Genomic DNA, 10,477 nt, shown 5'->3' on the forward strand with positions numbered 1-10,477 from the left:
TGTAATTTAGAGCATTCTAAAAAAAGAATCAGGTCAAAAGGTCCCACAATTTGAAAGTTATCGCAGTTTTTCAATTTTTGGAGACATCCTAAGAATGCTTCAAAGTCAGGTTAGGGGCATTAAATGACTTCGAACGGGATCAAAAAATGTGGGATGAGCGAAGCTCGTCCATAGGGCTATAGAGCACTTCAAGAGCTTTTCAAAAATGTAAATGATTTTTCAATCATGTTGGCGCTCAAAATTGCAGTCCAAATTTTGAGCACTGTTGAGAAAATTGAGCCCTTAAATGCTTTTAAAATGCATATGTACTTGGTTGTACCTAGTTGTACATGGCTGTACCATTGAAGCCCCATGGTGTTTAATGTTTCTAACACCTTCCACTTAGTGCGTCTACCTATTCCATGAAGTTAAATTGACATTTCGAGCTATTGTATGAAGTTTCATTTTGAGAAAATCTCAATTCTGCATTTTTAGTTGTCAAACAGTGACAGGAGGTTGTGTTTGCACTTGAATATCTTGCACCCAAAAATGTTTCAAGACTCGCCGCTTTGGGAGTAGCTAGTGTCCATAACTAAGAACCTATGTTTCAAATTTCCAGTTATTTTGAGTCCGTCTGACTAGGTTTTGAATCCCTCAAAGTTGGTTAGTTACTGTTTTCATTCATTTGCACTTTGCGCACTTTTTTGGGAGGCCCTATTTGACATGCTACAACTTTGACCTAGTTGACTAAAATCTTGAATTTCCTTTTTCATTGCATGGTAGAAGTTAGAGACTTCTGATATTTCAATTTTTAAGTCTTGACGAATCTGTTTGATCAGTTTTCAAAAGCGATTCCAAATGCGATTTATGAGTTTTAACTGGTGTCAGTAATTGCATATTGATTGTAACCCCTGTTCGGGACATCATATCTCCTAATTTTTGATAGGTAAAATTGAATGGTTTGTTCCCCTATATTTTCCACTAAAAATACTATAAGTGTGTCAATTTTTAAGCCTTTATGAATTCATCTTCACACTTTACTGGGGTCATTCCATTCGCAAAAATTGTTGTTTTACTAATGTTCTTGTCCTACAAATCCAAGTAGCCAACTTCAGACGCTTTCCAAATTTTCCTTGTTATTCATCATGAGCCCAAATCGTAGATCGATAATTTCCTCATGACAAAGAACTAGTGTCCCATTTTTTATTTCCCCATGTGCTCATTTGCCCAATTTTCCAAGCCAAATCCAAACCCAGTTTGTTGTTTTCTGACATGTTTTCTTGCAGGTAAATCTGAGAAGGAAACTTTGACTATCAATATCTTTTGACCTCGAATTCATCATGAGATGAGATTTGATAGGGTACAAGAATGCAGAGCAAAGACTTAGTGTATTCAATTTCAGGACATGATCAGTTGATTTGGTCAGTTTTCAAAGCCAGTCAACAGACCTCCTGGTGCATATTTGATAATTGACTAAACATTGATAAAGTGAGTTTCAATTGTGGATCAGTGATCGAATTTGGTTTCAAATCAATTTTAGGAGACTAATAGGTTAGTTTGAGCATTCAATTGTTCAAAAATGAAATTTTTTTTAGCCGGACCCACTTGGGGTCTGACTAATTTCACCAAGTTATTATGATTCAAAAAAATCTGAACATTGTAAATCTATTGCCTTCCACCAAATATCATGCCATAGCCATGATCATGTCTCTACAAAAAGAGAAAGCAATAGCTATAACAGGAGGGACAACTCACGCCAATACAGATCTGTGCAAGGAAAGTGCTCATGTCGACCAAGCAAAATAAGAGGAGCTTTTCACCACATAAAAAGGCAGAGGTAGGGGCATCTTGTGATGGAAGAAAGAAATGAGTTTGAGTAGACATTGTAGTTGAATAACTGCCTCCAATTTCACTTTCAGAAAATAATCCAAGGTAGAAGAACCATCAATTGAGTTCTAATGTGCAGGAGAAGAGCTCCACATGCCAGATGCAAGGGCGGCCTTATCAAAGAAAAACTTATATGACATTTATTTAAAACATAAATAAGAACATATGTAGTCTGCAGCAAACAAAGGATGTTCACTCCAACCAAAATGATGGAAGTCCTGCATTAGATAGTAAAAGGTATTTTTGAAATAAATCGATGCCAACACATGCAAGTCTTCTGTTGGTTCTATCCATACATTCTGCAAATGCATGTAAAACCTGCCCAGTCGTCTTATCTTTAATGGCTCCCTACAGTTAGAGTTTAATAGAGGAGGTAGCCACAAGTGTTCAAAAGGATCTGCCCATGATAGAAAGTCATGAGTATGTTTCAAAAGAAAGCCACATTAGATTAATTCCCCACGTAGTCAAAGACAGTGCAACCTCCATCAAGGCAAGCCCATCATGCAATGTAAAGGAGGCCACCAAATTACATAGCAAAATATCATGCCAATATGAGAGACTAAGCTGCCATGATTAGGAGGAGTTTCCAATGGCAATCCAATGGATACCACATGCAATAAAAGGAAAAACATCAGTTCAAAAAAATGTTTGAGGGAGACTTTGAAAACAAGAACATCATGCCCACATCAAAAGCTACAAGCCACCACCCAGAGGCAAAAAAAAAGTAGCACAAATAGAGGTGCAGTCCACATCCAAAGGTAAAGTCAGAGTGTTGAAGAAGAAACAGCAGAGGAAGTCCAATGCAGCCAATAAAGAGAGCAATCCCATGCCAAATGAAGATCAAAATCACAGCCAACAGGAAGAGAACTTGCGCAATATGAGACAAAGCTCACATAGACAAACAACTCACCAACATCAAGTAGCCCATCTAAAAGTCACAGAGTGATGGCGTTGAAAAGGGTTTTAATGATAATAGTCCCACATTGCTTGCTCAATGTGATTTTGTTTTGTTTAAATGTTATCCAACACATGATACAAGCTATGTTGAAAAGCAAGCACTTTTGAAGAGCCGACCCTCATGTGTGGGGCCCGTCAACAAACAGTAGTAGAGAAAGTGATGTCAACATGCCAACAAACAAATTTTAACCAAAGTTGCATACAAGTTGATGTGGCACCCAAACTGAACATCGCTCTGAGATGATGACATGTGGTAGGATCGATCATGCCCGCTTCTACACAAAAATAAGATGCACGACAGATAAATAATGTTGGAATGCAGATTGCTACCACATGGTAGCATGACTCACACATGGTGAAGTGGCATTGCAAAGTAGGCCCAGGTGGGAAGCGACCAGATCGTGACACATGTCATGATCTGACGGTTGGTGCTTCCCCACAAAAAAAAAGTGCGCACTGGATAAAAAAATGTGGGAATGTGGATTATCAACATGTAGCATGAGTCCCGGCGGTGCTGACATGGTGGGTGATGTAGAGGGCTTAGCCAATCAAATAGTGACATGTGGTAGTTGGTCAAACATGTGTTGACCCAAAGTATAGGGTAATGGCAATAGTGAAGAATAAAATTAATAATTTTTTTAAAAAATTTTTGTTATGAATGCACGTGACATGTTTTCAATTCAAAAAGGGTTTTAATATGAAGTCCAAACTTTAGGTTCAGTTAAATTTTTGGCATTTTAAAATCAAAGATGTGTAGACATGAATTTCTACCAGAGGAGACTATTTTCAAATGGATTTTTGGTGGGTTTCTAGAAGCCAAAATAGGCAATGTTATATATCACCGAAATCAAGAAAAGATGAGCTATCCATTTTTGGAGTCAATTTTTGCATAGGTAGCAATGTGTTCGAGCTATAGTAGGTTTTCTCCCAGGTTCCCAGATTGTAACCAATTTTAGGTATCAGAGTTATAAATTTTTTTCTAGCATGGAAATGACCTGGATATGCATAAAAGATAGTAAAATGCAGTTGGGGTCGAATGGAACTAATTTCAAATCAATTAAAGTTTGATTTAAAGTTTGATTCCTTTGGCATTTCATGAAGATATCAGATATTTTAGTGAATCAAAAGGCTTTCATCATTTGAACAGAGATATTTTCCAATCAATTAGAGTATAATGATGAAACAAAAAATTAGATCAGATAGGTTATAAAAAGATGAAAGAGGTTTTTAGTTGCACAAGATTGAATTCCCAGTGGACAGATGTTGGTTTCAGTTTCAATCTAGGAATTCATCTCCTTGCTATATTATTCTTTCTTTCTTCCATTTGAGGGGTTCCAATTTTTTGTTACTATAAGACCATTGTGGGTTGGAAATCTTTAGTCTTTCTATGATACGACTTTATTGGTTCCAGATCTGTGATTCAACCTTCATTCTTCAGCATATCTTGTATGAACAACATATGGATTTCATAGATGTTGTTTTATGCATCCCTAATGTACTTATTTCAAGGAGATAAATACAATGTGTAGAAGGTTTTGAATTTCATTATAATTCTGTCTCCTTTCTTGTTGAATTTGTAATTTTATATGTTCAAGAACAAAGAGCTTGAACCTATTTTCAATTGCCCAGTTGTATGTTTGAAGTTTGCTTGCCTTTGACTCAAGGAGTCATATAATTGCTTGTGGTTTCAAACAAGGTTGCAGATTCATTAAGAAGGATGTGTGAAAGTATGGGGTTATATTGGATATTGTTGTCTGATTCATAAGGTGAACAGATTGAACATGAATGTTTCAACATATGCCATATGTTGATTGATGTTCAAGGATGTTTAATTCTTGAGTATAGGATTGCCCTAATGGATAAGGCACTGGTCATTTGTAGGATCATTAAGTTTTTTGCTACATATTGGATATGCTATCTTTTCTCAACATTATTAGTCAAATGATCTTTCCATTTTATGTTGAAGGGCATCAAAGTTTAACCCTCACTCAGTTTTTGTATGTCATAGGTTTGCATTTAGTTACCGTAGATCTATGACATTTCATGAGTTCTTAGGAGATATAAGGGGGTTTCATCTGCTTAATAGATTCAGTGTATGCTTTGATAAAGGGTATCATATAAAGAATCTATAGGTCCATCGGCCTAGGTTTTGCAGAGCCTGAAGAAGAAGAAGGATCATGCCTTATAGTTGGCATGTTGTTAGAAATGGCATGTTGAAAATGGGAGTTAGCTGCCCCTAGATATATCACTTTCTCAGTGGGATAATTGAAAACCCTCTAGCATTTTCAAACACCAACAAATCGGAGCTACGGTTCAAAAGTTATGCCTCTCGAAAGTTCGGTTATCATTTCTAGATTCTTCTAATTTTGTGTTGACTTCTAATGCGACTTCTAGAGCCTTCTATTTGGTCAGTGGATGCCTACTAGCACTTTCTAGAATGTATTCCTAATCCTTAACCCTCTGAGGTCTATTTAAGAACATTTTTGGCATTGTAAAAGGTAGTTCAGAGTGGAGTTTGAGAGGAGGTACTGGGAGAAGAAATTATCTCTAGATTTATGCTATTGTAAGCCCTTAGGGCATGTTTTGAAGTCTATTTTCTCTGTACTGAATGTACTAACATATTTTCATAGTTAATAAAATTTTCCCTTTCCTGTTGTGTCCATTCTGTGTTTGGGTTTTGTCCCCATCAAGTGGTATCAGAGTAGGAGTTCCTAAGCATGTGGACAAATCACCGAACGTGAGGCAGTTTGCACTAGGGCCTTGAGTGTTGGAATATTCAAATGTGGAAAGAGTACTTATGAGAGGGGGGGGGGGGGGGGGGGGGCAGTGAATCAGAAGTACTAAAATTTGTCCTATAAAACTTTTATGTGAAAATAAATTGCATGCATGTAAATACATTAAGTAAATATGAAACTAACACATGCATCAATAACACATAACCCCTGAAATTGGTAACCTAGAAACCCTTTAGGAATAAGAAGGTAAAATTGGGGTGGGGATGATACCCACAAAAATTACTACAGCAATATTGTTTAACCACTTTTTATGGTTTTCCCTATTAAAGGCTTTACACTGTGTCAATAGTGACCTGGTTAGAGGATTTACAAACACTTAACATGAAGTGTCACCCTGTTAAAGGATTTAATCACCTATCTCTAGGATCAATGAAATAGTTTTTAAGATAACCTATCACCATAGGATTTCCATGCTAATACAATGGCTAGAAAGTATTAGGTAAAATGAACCTGATAGTTTACAATCCTTGATTGCTGAATGCTGGCTCTGTTCTGCTTCGTCTGATCTTGATCCTTTGTGATCTGATATCTTACGCTTCTGAAAATAGTATATCAACCACTCTATATCTTCTCCTCTATATCATCATCTTCATCATCTCCTTCTCTATCATGTATTCTTTATGAGATATCGTCTTCCTTATAAAGACATTCGAGGATTTAGGGTTAGGTCTAGATCTACGATCCATATTCAATCTTCATTTTCACTTAATACTTATCTTTTGCTGATTGGTTGCATGCCTTTATCATTTTTCTTATTGGTTGCATGCAAATTACATAGGAAATATAAAAGATTTGATCTGATCATTAAATCCTTCGAGATTTCCTTATGTCAGCTGTAAAGACTATTTTCATCATAGTTTGTGCGATTCCAAACTCTTATGCTGATATCCTAGATTAGTTGGCTCCTGAAATATTTCTGTTGCTCGACACATGCTGTTCTACTGAGTTACTCGGCACTTACACAAAACTGTGTTATTCGGCATCTAAACTTTACTCGGCACCTGATCTTCACTTGGCATTTACACTTTACTCAGCACCTACACTTTACTCGACATTTACACTTTACTCGGCACCTACATTTTACTCGACACCTGAAGATTACTCGAGATCTATTGCACTTGGCACCTATTCTTGATCTTGGTTAAGTGTATTGACACTCAGTTGTCAAATTTATTCTTTAAGCTAACAATCTCCCCCTTTGACATGAGTGGCAAAAACACTTAACGTAATTAATCCTTCATTCAAACTTTGCTTCCCAAAATTTTCTTTCTCCCCCAAAATTCCAAAATTTTCTTATCTCTGCTATCTCCGTGTCAAAATTTCAAAATTGGCTATCTCTACTATCTCCCCCTTTTATTATACTTACTCCCCCTTTTATTATACTTATCATTTCATTCATGTACTCAACTTCTTTCTTTAATTACTTATTCTCCCCCTTTTTTGACACTTATGTCAAGGGTCTTTACAATGAAATGCCATATTTGGCCAAAAATGTGCTATTTACTTCAAGGAGTATCTTAAGAGCTGCATCCCAATTTGCTAATGCGACATCTAATGTCTTATGCTGGATGGCAATCTCTGCTGCTAGGTGTACAAGTCCATCAAATGAAGAAAGATTGGGGTCTTTCCTGAGGATTGTCTCTGCATTTATTTGCTCCTTATGAAGTAATCCCAAATGAGGAGTAATTGATGATTTCATTTGTATCAATTTGGCTTTTGTAGTTGCCTCCTCTACTGCCAAAATAGCTAGCTCTCTTTGTGTGTGAAGTGATTGGACAAAATGCTTCTCACTTTGAGCTGGATCTGTAGGGAGTTGCATACTAGAAGTTTTCAGATTGCTTTCCAAACTCAGTATTTTTTGGCTAGTGTCTTGTGTGAATGTTGAAAAATCACACAACTTGTTGTACAGGGTTCTTTGCCAGTTCTTCTTGTGCTAGTGCTATATCACTGGATATTTTACTGTTTACTTTTCCTTGGAACTTCTTTTCTGACCATTCAAGTAATTTTACATTTGTTTCCTGGTCTTCATTAGTCACCTGGTCAATTATATTAGAAATTTGTTCCATGATTGGTCTTGACTCATCTGGAGATTGTAAGCAAAAAGTTTCCATGAATATGTCCTTAATTTCATTCAATGTACGCTTATGCTTGTATTCCTTTCTTAGTGCTTCTTGTCTCCTTCTTTTGTCTAGTGCACTCTGAATTTCATTAATCTTTTCTTCTGTAAGAGTGCTAGATTCATAATATGGGATTTTAATTTCTTCATCAAGCTCAGGAACTCCATAGTGAAGTCTCCTGACTTCTTTTGATGAACTTGAGCCTGGTGTTCTGATTTTCAGTTGTAATCCATCTGTGCTCGGCTGCTGAAGAGTTTGTGTTGGAGTACCAGATTTGGGTAATGCAACCAATGTTTATATTGCAGTCTCCTCCTTTTTCTGTGTCTCTTTTTCTTTAGCTTGAGTATCCCATTTTTGAATGCTAGATGGGGTTGAACTTGGTGGCTGTTCAAATTTTTCTTTTGTTTCCCTTGCTGCTATACTTGGCACTTGGAGTGTATCAGTACTTATACTTGGTGGAGGTGGTGGTGGAAGGAATAGAATATCAATAGTTTGTGTGATCAAAGGTGGCATTTGTGCTTTTACCCTTGCTTTTTCTTTGACTTCTAGATTTTGTAATTCATCAGCACTGACCAATATAGGATTTGAACTTAATTTTGCTACTAAAGATGATTGGTCAAGGATTTCCAAATCCTCTGCAATTAATGGATTGATGTTTTGAACTGAAATTTCTGTAACATACTTTATTTTTATGAAATCTGTAGGTGTGATGGTGGCATGAGGAGGACTAGGAGGAGATACCTGTATGTCTTGCATACTTTGATCTTGTGGCTCAATTGTATCTTTCTCTTCCTCTTTCTCCTCATTGAGTGCCTCTCCTTCCTTTTCTCCTTTACTCTCCTTCTCCACTAGTTTCTTCTCTTTTATTTCTAATGCTCCCTTTTCTTTTATCTTGGCAATTGCTTCTGCCTTATATTCCTCATTATATACATCTTCAATCTTCTTGTAAACTATTTTCCACAATCTTGTGGATTTGGTAACTACCTCTTCAATTTTATTCTGTAGAATACTGAATGCTCTATACTTGGGAGTGAATCTATTATTATGCCTTTTTATGGCATTTATTATTTGATCTCTAGTCAAATCAGGCAACAATCTTGCCAATGTTGACTCCCTTATTTCTTTTTCCATTTGTAAAAAAAAATGCCATTTATCCTCTATGATTGTATATAGTTCTCTCGGCATAGAGTCATCTAATTCTAGAGGTGTGTGCTTATATTCAGCCATCATAGCATACACAGACTCCTCTAATTTATTTTTCTCTCCTTTGGTGAGCTTAGAAAAATTCAGATTCTTTAATCCTTTCAAATCATTATTTCTAATTTCTGTACATAATTTATCAACATCAATATGGGGTATTTGTCTTACCTCTTGAGATTGACTATTGTCTTCTGACTTTGTTTCCTCCTCATCTGTTTCAGGCTGGGGAATAAACTTCCTCTTCTTTGACTCGGTAGCAGTCTTCTTTGAGTCTTTCTTCTTCCCTTTAGCCTCTTCTTTTTCTTTTTGAGTTGTGGTCCTTGTGGTTGGTCTTTTTGGTGCTGGGGCAGCTACTTTCCTCCCCTTGGATTTAGGAGCAGATGGAGTTGTGGTCTTTTTCTTGACTGGTGCTTCCTTGGCTACTTCAACCTCAACACTTTCCTCTTTGTCTCCTTCTGACCCTTGAGTCTGATCCTGAAGTTTTTCTTCTTCTTCTTCAATCACTTCTTCTTCTTTTTTAATGTCATCTCCTTCTTCTTCTGCTATCCCTTCTTCTTCTACACCAAACTTTCTTTTGATTTGTCTTACCATTTTCTCTTTCTTCTTTACTGCTGAAGTAGTCTTCAACTCTATTATTATCTTTGATTTGACAACATCATAAGTTCCAAAGAATTTTGCATTTATTCTACTTCTTCTACAAGTAAGGTTGTTATTGCTACAGAGGCTTGATCAACATCAAGTTCATATCCTAGTGGCCTAAGCCATCTTATTCTAGGTATAACTGCTTGCACATAAGTATAATCTATATTTACAAGAAAGCAAATATATTTTTCATATTTCTCAGTCATTGAAACTGGAATTCTCATTCTTTGTTTCATGGACTTTTTGAAGTCCTCAAAATAACCAGTCATTTGGGCATCAAAATTTTTACCCATCTGTTCAATGTATCCATTAATTTGTTCAACAATTGTTTTGTCTGGATTCCATTTAACTTTCCCTATAGAAGGAAATTCTTTCATCAGATAGAAAAACATACATATCAAAACTGATCCAAATTTACATTGAGCTCCTTTTCTCTTCCTTATAGCTCCCAGATTTTCATTAATCTGTTGAAACATGAGCTCTGCCAGATCATAAGTGCAATCCCTTTTTATTATCTTGTATGCAACATCAACTGCTATACAAGGTACACTATTTAATCTTCTTGATTGATAGAATTTGTGTGAAATAATTCTTACAGCAAAGTCTAGTAGAGGATCAGTGACTGTGTCGATAGTCATCCCTCTATTGTTCCATTTTGCACCTATATTTCTCTCAATTACTTCCCTTTTGTCACTTCGCAGCGTCTTTGGCCGATCTAGGGTTGGAATACTAGTAACCCTATGAATGATTTTCTTGGTGAATTTTACTAGCCCTGACTCTAACCAAAAAGATCTGTTATGTATTCGGCTCAAAACTATCCGTATCCATTCTGTTTTGAAGACAGTCAGAAATGCTAGGGTTTTGGTTAATCCTTTTCTTTCTACAATGGAAAACTCATTT

Source organism: Cupressus sempervirens, chromosome 5 (genome assembly GCF_028749045.1).
Source record: "Cupressus sempervirens isolate cs-2001-9-10 chromosome 5, ASM2874904v1, whole genome shotgun sequence".
NCBI classification, from domain to species: domain Eukaryota; kingdom Viridiplantae; phylum Streptophyta; class Pinopsida; order Cupressales; family Cupressaceae; genus Cupressus; species Cupressus sempervirens.